General features: G+C 34.5%; 1 long non-coding RNA gene and 1 pseudogene across 1 annotated transcript in view; one reads left to right on the top strand and one right to left on the bottom strand.

The window, feature by feature from the left end:
- Positions 1–14,410, top strand: part of LOC147910139 (uncharacterized) — a 45,630-nt gene that overhangs the window by 13,918 nt on the left and 17,302 nt on the right. The gene's annotated exons all lie outside the window — the stretch shown is intronic.
- LOC147910140 (uncharacterized) lies at positions 12,712–13,683 on the bottom strand (annotated as a pseudogene).

Below are 14,410 nucleotides of genomic sequence, written 5' to 3'. Positions count from 1 at the left end.
TCTCTTGACAGATGTATCGACTTCTTATTCCGTTCCCTTAGCTTTGTTTGAGGATGTAAGTCCAAGTTCGAGTGGAGTAGACACAGGATTGCAGTAGAGCATGCTGAATTTTGTGAAAATTTCTTCTGTGTATTTTTGTTGATCTAAGTATAATTTTCCGTTCTTACGATCTCGGATAACTCCTAAGCAACTTTTAATTGATCTAAGATCCTTAATTTTAAATTTCTTCATGACCCTTTTAGATTCTCTTCCTTTTCAGTGTCATTTGTGAAAATTAAAAGATCATCTACATAAGCAGCTAATATGGTTATTCTGTGTTTGTTTACGTCAAAGTATACACAATGATCTCTGGAAAATTGTTTAAATCCTATTTCAAGTAGTGCAGTATGAAGTTTATTATTCCAAGCTCTTCCACTTTGTTTGAGACCATAGATCGTTTTGTTGAGTCATATACTTCCTCCTACAATCTTTCTTGTTTTTAATTTCAAATCCTTTTGGTTGAGTTATATATATAATTTTTCAGATAATTTTCCTTGAAGGAAAGCAGATACCGCGTCCATGTGATCAATATCCAAGTTATATTTTACGGCTAGAGTGAACAGTAGGCGAAGAGATGCATGTCTTACTACCGGAACGTACGTTTCTGAGTAATCTATTTCATCTTTTTGTTGACAATCTTTGGCGACTAAACGTGCTTTAAATTGAGTAATATTGCCTTCAGAGTCCTCTTTACGTTTAAATATCCATTTTGTTTGTATAGCTCGTCGATCATTAGGTAATTTAACGAGGTTCCAAGTATTATTTTTGCATAGAGACTCGAACTCCTTATTCATAGCTTCTTTCCATCTAGCAACATGTGGACTGCTCAAAGCTTCCTCCACGGTAATTGAATCTGAAAAATCAGATTGCAATAAATATAAGTAATAATCGTTATAGGACTTTGACACTGGTACTCGCGTTGAACGTCGTGGTTGCATGACTTGCATTTCATTGTCGCTTTTGTCTGATTGTTCATCAGTAACTGTTGAATAATAACTAGTATCTTCGTCTTCTCCGTTTTCTGATAAATCTTCATTTTCATTGGAGCTATTTATGTCATTTGTGTCTGTTAAAAGGATAAACAACCTTTTAGAATCATGTTGTACCTTATCATCTCTTGATGCATTTAATGCTTTTTCGATGAACGTGACTTCTCGCCGTATAACAATCTTTTTAGTTTTCTCGTTCAATAAGCGGTATCCTTTAGTTTCGTTTGCATATCCTACGAAAATTCTTCGGATTTTGGGTCCCACTTGTGTCTTCTTTCCATCGGGATATGGGCCATCACCTGGCAGCTAAATATTTTTAGATATTTAGCGCGTTGTGTTGGGCTTTTCTCCAGATCATTTTTCGTTGGGCATGGTACCTGGCAAAGATTTCGTAGGAGACATATTAATTAAGTAAACCGCAGTGTTTACAGCTTCAGCTCATAAGAAATTTTGAGGTTAGCATCAAAAATCATACACGCTTTCTCAACAATCGAACGATGATTCGCTACACTGTTTTGTTGAGGTGTAAATATTATGCTTTTCGTGTTTAATTCCCGCATCACGTAAAAATTTCTTGAATTTATTGTTAACGTATTCACGACCAGTGTCAGTTCGTAACGTTTTTAGCTTTAAATCGGTTTAATTCTCGACGAGATTCTTAAAGGCCTTGAAGTAATCCAGAACTTCGTCTTTGCTTTTTAAGAAATACACGAAGATTTTTCTTGTATAGTCATCGATGAAAGTTAAAAAATATCGTGATCCGCCAAACGACTCATGTTGCATAAGCCCACAAAGGTCGAATTAGTTATAAAGCGTTGTATGTTTAGTGCTAGACCTAAACGGAAGACGGTGTTGCTTACCCTTTATGCAGGAGATGCATATCTGGATTTGTTACATTAACTTTAATACCTAATAACTTTAATACCAACTAATTCATTTTCATGAACGCATTATGATTCGGATGTCCTAAACGGCGGTGCCAGATTTCGTAACTTGAAGTAGAAGTAGTTGTCATGCAGGCGTGACTTGATCTATTAAATTTATATATTCCTTGCTCTTGAGTAGCTCTATTGCAACGATATTTTTATCTTCATAGATTGTACACTTGTCCTAGTCGAATACAACAGTGTGTCCTCTTTGAGTTATTTTATTTACGGAAAGTAGGTTAGTCGATAAGTCAGGCACGTAAAGTACATTTGTTACTAGCAGAGAGTCTTGTTTACCATTTTGATTTACCGCGATTTCAACGTTACTGACCGATTTAACGTGTAGTTGTTTATTGTTTGCTATCATGCACTTCGCGTTAGACATGTCTTCAATTGTAGATAAACTATTATCATTCGTAAAATGCGTGGTAGTACCCAAATCGATGTACTAATTTTGTCAATTGATGGCGCTTGCGAAAAGAACGGTACAGAACGTTTTTTGCGAAGAATCCTTTTTACGTGTTTTGTCCTTTTGATTTTTGCCTTCCTTTTTAAGTCTCGTGATACATTTATAGCAATTTTTACCATAGTGACAAAGTGGTTTATTGCATTCATAACAACGCGGAACTGATTTATCGTTTATGGTTTTATCGCGTACATTAGTTTTTAGTGAATGCTTATTGAGTAATGCCGATTCATTATTCTCGGAATGTTCATAGTCACGCGTTTTCATGTCTTACAACAGTTTAGTTTTAATTATATTGCCGGTTATTTCAACGCCCGAACTTTTAAGTCCCCTAATCATTGGTTTGTAAAAGTCTGGTAGGCCAGCAAGCAACAATGTCTCGATCCACTCATTATTCACATTAAAACTGATATTCATTAGTTTATGAGCCGTAGTCACCATATGATTTACGTAACTGTCAAAAGAATCACAACTTTCAAGGCGCGCTGTAATCAATGCACATAGGAGACCGACTTTTCTAGTTAGACCACTCATCGAAGGCTTGCACAAATTGTTCTACGCTTCTTGCCGTTTTTGCCGTTTGTACGTGTATATAGTTTACACTTTCGAGAGATAATACTGTCTTGGCTCTAGCGCGTTATTTTACGTTCATCTGTTTCTGTCCCTTCAATGCACTTCCACAAGTCTTCATGTTCCAGTTTGCATTGCGAATTTCTAGGTATTAAAATTATCGCGTTCTTTCAATTTCTCGATTAGCGGTAATGTCTGTTGAGCCTCCATGATGATGCATGGATAGTAATCGTTTCACGAAGAAGCAGCTATTTACATTAATAAGACAAACTGTTTTCTTATATTCTTAAAGTCTCACACGTATTTCCACATTCAGCTGTTAACGTCAGCGTATGCCCTGAGCTCATAACTATTGATTTACTTTTGATGGGAAATATTGGCGGGTGTAAGAAAAACGTTCATAACGGTTTTTGGAAGCGAGAAGAAGGAGGAGACATTTTTCAGTGTTTCCAATAAATACAAACATAAGCTATTAAAATGACCATACCAAAAAGAATTAGGAGTCGGAAAACATAAGCTTAAACTTACTAGACATGAGACTAATATAAGATAACTTTGATTGATATAAAAGATATTATTTAAAATTTAATTCTCAAATCTCAACAGTCCTTTTCGTCCGCACACTGCAAGCCACTTTTATCGCATATCAGGATTTCGTGGAAATTGGTATAATTTAATACCAACTTAATTGATAAATCATAAATTAATATAGGGCAATTAGGAATTCGCGCTGTAATCGATGCGCTTAAATTACTGGATGAACCTCAGTATATTTAAATGTATTTAACATAATTGAATACAAGTACGTTTCGGCTAAATTTTAGTCTTCTTCAGTTTGACATCGTTAACAAAAAAAACCAACTGCACACGTAGAAACCTTCGGCTATCTCCCAGTTATTATCCATGACCAGTTGATTTGCTGAATGGTCTTGTGGAAATTGAGATCTTAAAAATCATACATTTGTGAAACCACAGAATCAAAAGAATATATATAAATTGTAATTAAAATGAAAGGTACCTCAGGAAGCACGCATGCAGAAATAAATATACAGTTTAAAAACTCGAACAGATTGTGTTATCGATATATTCACTATAATAATGAATATCGTAGAAATGTCGATCAATATCATTATGCTAAACAACGATCTTAGCGGTTGCGAAATACAAAAATACATGATAATTTCTAAAGTCAAACATTATTGTCGCTATTGTACATAATAATATGTGTCAAGTTAAAAAACAATCATAACAAAGACTCAATAATTTCGTGTCTGTGTTTAAATTGATCCCGTTCTTTTGTCGTTTAATATTTATTATTTCAGAAATCAGTCGCTTATTATAATTCCTTTTATTATCTAGGATTTCCACCTTATTCCAATTAAAATTATAAATGTTATACATTCTATGTTCAGACAATACTAGATTTTGTCGGTTTAGATGTATTAATATCATTTTTATGTTCAGATATTCTGTCTTTAATTATTTGCTGATCTGTCCAACATAAGACGCGTCACATTTATTACATGATATTCTGTATACTACATTCTTTTTCATATTTGCAGGAATCGGATCTTTTTGTGTTATTATTTTTGTGCATAACTTGTTAAGACTAAAATATGAGAGCTTTATAATAGAATTATTTATATTAGGTGTACAACTTTGCTTCTGCCGTTTTCCTATAGATGGCTTTAGCGGTAAGTGGTGGTCGAAATAAATAGATCATAGACGTCATACAATAAACTTGGGGATCTATCAACATAACCCCATAGAAACATTAGTCGATTTGTGTCTGCATCATAAAGTTATTCTCGACTGAAAATGTCAGTTTAGGAGCCAAATTCTCGTCATTTGTAGGAAATTTTAATTTTCTGCTTCAATATGAAGAAATCTGCGGCTGAAACTCATCGAATGCTCTCAAATACTTATGGTGAGGCCGCTATTAGTAAAAGAATGTGTCGTGAATGGTTTCAACGCTTCAAGAACGGTGATTTTGACGTCGAAGACTGGCATAGCGGTGGAAGAGAGAAGGTTTTCGAAGATGCAGAATTGGAGGCATTGATCAAGACTCGTGTCAAAATTAAGAAGAATTGGCACGATCATTGGGAGTGACTCAACAAACCATTTCAAAACGCCTCAAAGTCATGGGAATGATTCAGAAGCAAGGAAATTGGGTGTCGTACGAGTTGAAGCTGAGATGTTGAACGGCATTTATTTGCTCGTGAACAGCTGCTTGAAAGGCAAAGACGGAAGAGATTTCTGCATCGCATTGTGACTGGGGACGAAAAATGGGTTCATTACGATAATCCCAAGCGCAGAAAATCATGGGGAGTTCCGGCATGCTTTCACATCGATGGCCAAACCGAATATTCACGGCTCCAAGGTCATGCTCTGTATTTGGTGAGACCAGCTCGGCGTAGTGTATTATGAGCTGTTAAAATCGACTGAAACAATCACAGGCGATCAGTATCGAACGCAATTGATGTGTTTGAACCGAGCATTGAAAGACAAACGGCCGCAATACAACGAGAGACACGATAAAGTGATTTTGCAGCATGACAATGCTCGATCCCATGTTGTGAAAGTGATCAAGACATACTTAGAAACGTTGAAATGAGAAGTCCTATCCCACCCGCCGTATTCTCCAGACGTTGCTCCCTCTGATTATCACTTGTTTCGATCAATGGCACACGATCTGGCAGCACTTCCGGTCTTATGAAGAAGTAAAAAATTGGATCGATTCGTGGATCGCCTCAAAAGATGACTAGTTTTTTCGACGCGAGATTCATACGCTGCCTGAAAGATGGGAGAAAGTAGTGGCCAGCGATGGACAATACTTTGAATCATAAATGTATAACCAGTTTTTTACAATAAAGCCTCGAATTTCGGGAAAAAAAACGGCGGAAGCAAAGTTGTACACCTAATAATATTTAAAAATTTTTCCGAAATTGATTCTATGTAAGGAATTGTAAACCATATAATTTTATTCCTAACATTTTCAGATGGTTTTTTATCCTTATGATAGTCTATATTTCTTTTAGTTAATATTTTGATTCTTAGTCGTATAATATCAAAAATAAACTTTAAAAGATAATCATTGTCTAAAAGAATCCTAATAATGTGATCTAAATTTTTATGAAAATCTGGGTATGAAATTAATAAAACTCTGTGAACCATTCCAAAAATTGTGCCTTTCTTATGAGAGAGTGGGTGGGGAGAGTGGTAATTGAGATATCTATCCGAGAAAGTTGGTTTATAATATAAATCAAATTTTATAATGTTATTTTCAACCATAATGATAGTATCTACAAAAATTAATGCTATTACGTAGGCTGCTGGAAAAGTTTCTGTAAACAATATAAAAAAAAACATGTAAAATTCGGTAAATGGCTTTATTGTTTTTCGAAATATTCACCTTTAAGATCGATACATTTTTGCATACGCTCGAACCAATTTTCGAAGCATTTTTTCCACTCTGAGGCTGTAACCTCAGAAATCAGTGTACGAAAGTACACAGTGTTTCAACAGCTGCTTTAAGCGACTCAAATCGCTCACCACGCATCTTCTTTTTAATATTTGGGAACAAAAAGAAATCATTAGGTGATAAATCAGGCGAATACGGACAATGTCATCAATTCGACATTTTTACTGGATAAAAAATCAACGGTTTGATGTGCTGTGTGACAGCTGGCGTTGTCATGATGAAGGATGATGCGACGGTTTGTTCTACGCAATTCATTTATGACTTCTGGCAAACAAATTGTTGTATACCAATCAGTATTTACAGTCCTTTGATCCTCTAAAGCCACGGTTGCCATATGTCCGGTATAACTGAAGAAACAAGCAACCATTTGCTTGGCAGCACTGCTTGAACGAACAACTTTTCGGTTCATTTTGAAATACCTAAATAGTGGATTGTTGTTTACTTTCGGGCTCATACGAATAGATGTTTCGCCCCAGTAACGATGTTGTAGACCAAATTTAACCGACCTCGGAATTTCTTAAGCATTTCTTTGCTCCATTTATTACCACGAGCCTGTTTTTGAGTTTCGGTCAAATTGTGTGGTATCCAACGACTGCAAAGTTTCCGTACGCTCAAATGATCATGCAAAATCGTATGTATTGCTTTCATGTCAATGTCTAAGGATGCCTGAATTTCGCGGTATGTCATATGCCAGTCTCGCTCAATCATTTCACGCACAGCATCAACATTAATAGCAACAACAGACATGGCTGGACGACTTTCACGGAATTTATTACAAAGAAAGGTACGTCCAAGCTGGAATTCGGCAAACCAATTATAAACAGTCCTATTGGATGGTGCTTCCCCAAAAGCCAAATGAAGTCGATGCATTGTTTCGGAGTTAGATTACATTTGTAATCGTAAAAAATCATTGTCCGAAAATTTTCAAGCGAAATTTTCATTTTCTCACAAAATAACTTCTTTTAAAATACTACAAAACTAGTTGGCTTGGGTACAAACTGTCAACTGAATTATTGGTTAAAAACGTCTAATTTTACGGATATGATAGTAGCAGAATGTTGGCGCCACTGAAAGTATTAGATTGCAGAAACTTTTCTAACAGCCTATGTATTACCAATTTCATAAGTGAATTGAATTCTATTATGATAAGAATTAAATTTATTTAAAACTTCTTGGATTTTATCAGAAGGTATGGCCATAATTATATCATCCACATATCTATAATAAAAGTGTAATATAGTAGAGCGGTGCAAAGCAGTGCAGTGCAGTACAGTTAACTGTAGTGTAGTGCAGTGCAGTGCGATAATGCAATGCAGTGTAGTGCAATGCCGTTCAGTATAGTGCAGTGCAGAGCAATGCAGTGCAGTGCAATGGAGTAGTACAGTAATGCAGTTCAGTCCACTGCAGTGTAGTACAGTCAATTGCAGTGTAGTGCAGCGAATTCCACTGCAGTGCAGCGCAATCCACTGCAGTGTAATGCAGTCCACTGCTGTGTAGTGCAATGCAGTACAATGCAATGCAGTGCAATGCAGTAATGCAGTAGTGCAGTAGTGCAGTACAATGCGGTGCAGTCTATTGCAGTACAGCATAGTCTATTGCAGTGCACTGTAGTCTAATCCAGTGCAGTTTGATGCGGTTCACTGCAGTCCAGTGCAGTGCAGTTCAATACAAATATAATACAATGCAAATACAATACAATGCAATTTCAATACCTTATTATATAAATACAATACAATACGATACAATATACAATATACAAATCTAATTTTTCTGACTCTTTAGTTACGCACAATTGTCTCACGAAATGCATTTATAGATTCTCTTTTTCTAAAAGAATATTGATTTACAAGGAAAGTTATAACTCACTTTCAATTTAATCTATTGTATTTTGGGAGGTTTCGCTTTAAAAATATGTTGCAATTTACTTTAATTAATCATCAACTATCTCACTTTGTTAAACTAATAATTAAATTTCTAATAACATATGTTACATTATATTAACTGCGTAACATATCGAATTTTTTATGATTTATTAATTTCCATTATATTCGATTTTTAATTATTTTCAGACTATAACGTTAATATACTGATATAGACAAGATGTCATCAAAATCCGGACAAATTTCAATTTAAATTTTCCGTTATATTGTGCTTCCGCCAGAAGTTGTTGTTGGTTTTTTTATACAACTAAAATTATAGCAGAGAATAGTTTTCATTAATTCATAAATTGCAACATTAATAAGCATGCACTTATTTTTGTTTTATATAAAAAAAATGATAATTTAATGATAACCTATGCCTGCGCGTATAAAGTTTTTACGTCTTAAGCTATAAAAAAATAATAAATATTCTCTATTGCTGGGGCGTTATATATATATATATATACAAGGTGCGTCCCAAAATTTTCCAAACTTTTTCAATAGGGATAGGTCGGGTGGCGCCATCTGTGTGTTCGATTGCGCGTTTGAAAGGTACATCCCTAGCTGACTTCCAGTAAAAATTTCATGACATTTGGTTCAGTGGAAACGAAGTTATGGCGTCTCAAGTGTCAGTATGTTGTATACATCGGTACGAGAATGAACTTCGAACAAAGAGCCAATATTAAGTTTTGTTTTAAACTTGGTAAAACATTTACCGAAACCCATAATTTGATGAAACAAGTTTATGGTGATAATTGTGTAGCCCGTGCCAGTGTTTATGAGTGGTATACGCGATTCAAGAACGGTCGTGAGGACATAAATGACGACGCACATACAGGTCGCCCAAAATCGACAATTAACGAAAATTCCATCGAAGTTTTTATGATTCCAAGGGTATTGTGCACAAAGAATTCGTTCCAGCAGGCCAAACAGTTAATGCTGTATTCTATGTAAGCGTTTTGAAGCGTTTGGTGCACCGCATTCGTCGTATTCGGCCAGAATATCGCGAAGGAGGAAGTTGGCGCTTGTTACACGATAATGCGCCATCTCACCGTTCGACACTTGTCACTGATTTTTTGACTAAAAATCACATTTTAACAATCAATCATTCCCCGTATTCGCCTGATATGGCACCTTGTGACTTCTACCTATTCGGCAAAATGCATTTGTCCATGAAAGGAAAGCGGTATGTGGACGTAGAAGACATCCAAAGGGCTTGTACCACTATTCTGAAGGACGTGCCTTTGAACGACATAAAACACTCATTTGAAATGCTTTTAGATCGTGCCAAACGTTGTATTGAGTCCGACGGGGACTACTTTGAATAAACAATTTGAATTTGAAAAAAAAAGTAAACCGTTGTTGTTTTATTTCAAAAGTTGGGAAAATTTTGGGACGCACCTTGTATATATATATATATATATATTAGGTGTACAAATAAGTTTCCGCCGTTTGACAAAAGACGGCGCTACTAGCAAGCTATGGTTAAAATTGTCTGATGTAAAACATTATATCGTAAGGTTGGACATCTGTCAACAACATAATCTTGAAATACTAGCGATTTTGTATCAGCATCATATATTTTTTTTGTGCGAAATGCCGAGTTTTGAGCCGAATAAGCGTCATTTGCGGGAACTTTTGATTTACTTCTTTAATTTGAAGAAATCTGCAGCTGAGGCTCATCGATTGCTTGTAGAAGCATATGGTAAGGCTGCCTTAAGTGAGAGAAGTTGTCGTGAATGGTTTCAAAAATTTAAGAATGGTGAATTTGACGTCGAAGACAAAGAAACGTAGCGGAAGGCCGAAAGTGTACGAAGACACGAAATTGGAAGCATTATTGAATGAAGACTCGTGCCAAACGCAAAAAGAACTTGCACTTACATTAGAAGCGACTCAACAAGCAATTTCACATCGTTTGAAATCATTGGGAATGATTCAAAAGCAAGAGAATTGGATTCCATATGAACTGAAGCCGAGAAACGTTGAACGCCGATTTTCCATATGTGAAATGCTGCTTGTCAGGCATAAGCGAAAGGGTTTTTTACATCGTATAGTCACTGGTGATGAAAAATGGATCCACTACGATAACCCAAAGAAGAGGAAATCATGGGGATCACCTGGCCATGCTTCAACATCGACAGCCAAGCCGAATATTCATGGAAAAAAACTCATGTTGTGTATTTGGTGGGATCAGCTTGGTGTCGTGTATTATGAGTTGCTCAAACCGAACGAAACCGTTACTAGGGCTTTCTACCGAACACAATTGATAAGATTGAGCCGAGCACTCAAGGAAAAACGTGCCCACTACTATTCCAGGCATGACAAAATTATTCTCCTGCATGATAATGCTCGACCACATGTTGCGGCGCCGGTCAAAACCTACATGGAAACACTCAATTGGGAAGTTCTACCCCACCCGCCGTATTCACCAGACATTGTCCCTTCCATCTGTTTCGATCGATGGCGTATGGCCTGTCTGAGCAGCACTTCACATCATATGAAGATATCAAAAATTGGATCGATAATTGAATAGCCTCAAAAGATGAAGCGTTCTTCCAATGCGATATCCGTATGCTACTAGAAAGATAGGAAAAAATAATGGCTAGCGATGGACAATACTTTCAATAAAACATTATATATCGTTCTTTCACAATAAATGCTTAATTTTTGATTAAAAACAGCGGAAACTTATTTGTACACCTAATATTATTTCTTTTATACATCTTTTATAATCACGTGAATGAAAAAGAATATTTTTGTGAATAAAACGTTCATAAAATATTGCAATATCGTCGAAAATGTCACCAATAATTGCCTGAATACAATTTTTCATAACTAAATGTATAATATTAGTTGACTAGTTCCAAAAATTTGCAAATGATTGCTATATGATACATAATTAAAACTAGTTCTAAATTTGCTTAACCTCTTAGGCACGGCTGAATTTTGCACGGAGCTGTTTCTGTACGGCAGAGTTCAACGCGAATTACTCGTAAACGATACAGCACTGCAACATGTGACGGACAATGCTGTTCTCTACGCGAGTACATTGGAATGAAGTTTTTGATGATTAAATTATAATTTTTCTTAAAGATATGATACACATACTTTAACTTTCACAATTTACTTTAATAATTAATAATACAATTGAGTATGATATATTTTAAAGCACAGTACGACACATAAACCCATGTCACAATCTTCACACTCATAGCGCGATCTTCGTTTTTTATATTCTTCCTACGCATGTTTTTGTTTATATCATTTTCGATTTCCGAGTCTGTTCCTGAATTGTAACAAATTGCTCTTCGTTTTCTATTTATTTAAATGAAAAGCAACAATTCATACCTGACACTGGCGTATCAAAAACAAAGACTGTATATTCTGTCTGTATATTGTTAACACTGTTATAAAATGTTGTGAAGGCAAAAAAAGTGTGAAACAAAACATATGAAAACGATCATTTAATTCAAACAGTGAGCGAGTGAGCCATTAGAGTGAGCCACTATAGTGACGCGTCGTTCAGAAAGATGACATCCGCGAAAGCCACTATAGTGGCGCATCGTGCCTAAGAGGTTAAGTAGTGATCGAATAATCGTTTTCCTACAGAACTACAATTTTTTTTCGCAAAAACTGTTTAATTGATTGTAATCTTATATAAGATTTACATATTTGCTGTAAAAGAGACTGAAAGTTTTTTTGAAATCATATTTCGTAAAACGTGATTGTAACTTTCATAAAGAAATACTGACCATGCTCAAAGTGCACCAAAATATTTGACACATTTGGGAATATGAAGTAGTAGATGAAGATTATATTTCATATGCTCTGATTCATATAATGATTTCGTTTTTCTCACAAATGTTGTTAGTACTCTTTCACTTTTTGTTAAATCATTAACGCTAATTTTTCGGGACACTAGCAGTTTGTGCATACTGAATACAAGAAATGACCAGTATTTTAAATAACGTTGGTGGAGTAAATCTCGTAAGCATGGCAATGAATAATACAAAAGTAAGGGTTAGGTTTTTCTACTCCGAGGTTTTAAATAATCGCATATCTTGTAAAGATCGAGGTTCTTGTTATTTCGCATAAAGAAATAATTTTACATAGGCAATCGTTAAAAATTTTTTTTTTTTGAACCTATATTCCATGGACGTTTATTATTTGAGGAGTCGAACCATGCAAAAAAAAACTTTTAACTCCCAATGCACAGCATGCATGTATTCTGGAGGAAATGAAATATTATGTTAAAAATGGATAAAATTGATAATAGCGTAACTCCTTTAATATCATGAATAATTCTATTCTCTTGCATTGCCTATTCCGCATCTCTACAATGTTGTTCTATTCTTGCAGTGTCTTTTCCACCACAATAAACGTGCTTATCCATTTCCGACTTTAATAAATTTTTTCCTAGATTCAAACAAAAAGAACATATTCGCCATTAAACTGTAATTTTGTAAACAACATCTAGCTAATGAATTAACTGGTGATATTAGTATATGGACTTTAATGTTTATAGATTGATCAGAACCGTTACAAAAACAATCTATTCCATTTTTATGTAAATCTTTCAATTTTTCTACAAAAGGTTTTAAATAAAGATCCATCACTGATTATATATTATCATATTACGAAGCAGTGAATAAAATATTGTCTTTCCGGATTCTGTATGGAAGTTCATTAATAGAAACTTGAATGGAACATATTGATACTTTCGATGCTTTAAAAAGATTTACTCCGTCAGTATTCCATTGTAACGTTATATCGTGATCACGAATAATTTGTTTTTGCATTAGTGATTTATAAATTTTTCCACTAGTAATATTCAAACTATCATCATTTCTTTGTAATGAAACAGTGGTCCTCCCAGTAATGCTATTAACTGCTTCTTTAAGGATATGTAAATAAAAAAATTCCCATCGCGTTTTATAAGTATCTTAAAATATCTACTATTATAAGTTACACAAATAATTTTGTCACTTCCATTTCTTAAATTTAATGAATTGGTACAATTTGGGCAATAATAGTGCATTTGAATATCAATTACTTTAGGAAATCTTTTTAAAAAAAAATGTTTGGAAGGATTTAACGGAACAGGAAGATGAGCGTAGATTAACGAAATAAGATCCTCTATTTCAGTTTCATTGGATGTATAGCGAATTGCATGATTCATTATAAGCAGATCACTTTCCTCCAAAGGACAGCTTTCAAAAATAAGTTTTCTTTCTTGCAGATTTAAGATAATAAAATTAGAAGCAACCAAGATCCAGCTTGATCGTTGTGGCATGTTCTCATCGGTTTATAGTTTCTAAGAATTATGCTGTCTATCAATAAGAAAAAAAAAATATTGAAATTTATTAAAAAACGTAAAAAACAATTGTGGTTATAATTTCAAAAATATGAAAAGAAGAACATAAAGAACCACAGCACAAGTTATAGTTTGTGATATTTAATTATTCTTGCATTACAAATTACAATAAAAACGTTAAACGTTTCGGCCATAATCTGGTCATCTTCAATAAATTAATAATATTCTTAAGATGCAGAGTTACATCAAGTTGGAATAAAATTCAACCGTCGTGTGTTATAATTGTAAAAAAACGTGTTTGCATCTATGCGACGCTGCTTCGTATAATAATGTTAGAACGTCAGAAGTCATATCATGAAAAGTGTAGAACGAGAATTTCCAGATTCTAATTTAAAATAATTTATTCTATCATTAATATCTTTTAAACGGAGTATAAAACAATAGAAACATTACCTGTTTTACAGCAAAAATAAATCGATGAATCTCAAGTATAATCATTGCACAGATAGAAATTTGTCGTGACATTATGTGTTGTTATTGGTCCTATCATATATTTTACCGCTATTTATATCCATGAGTCAAACAATTTGGAAAGTTCTAGAATTATTTATTAAGTGCGAGAGAGATCTTTCTTTAGAAGAGGAAGATAAACATCAGACAAACCTTCAGTATCACTTTGTTTATTGATCCCACTTATTTGGTCTTT

The sequence above is a fragment of the Acromyrmex echinatior genome, chromosome 3 (genome assembly GCF_024713525.1).
Source record: "Acromyrmex echinatior isolate Ae372 chromosome 3, ASM2471352v2, whole genome shotgun sequence".
Classification (NCBI taxonomy): domain Eukaryota; kingdom Metazoa; phylum Arthropoda; class Insecta; order Hymenoptera; family Formicidae; genus Acromyrmex; species Acromyrmex echinatior.
The sequence above is the reverse complement of the archived record's forward strand: the minus strand, read 5'-3'. Positions and strand labels throughout refer to the sequence as shown.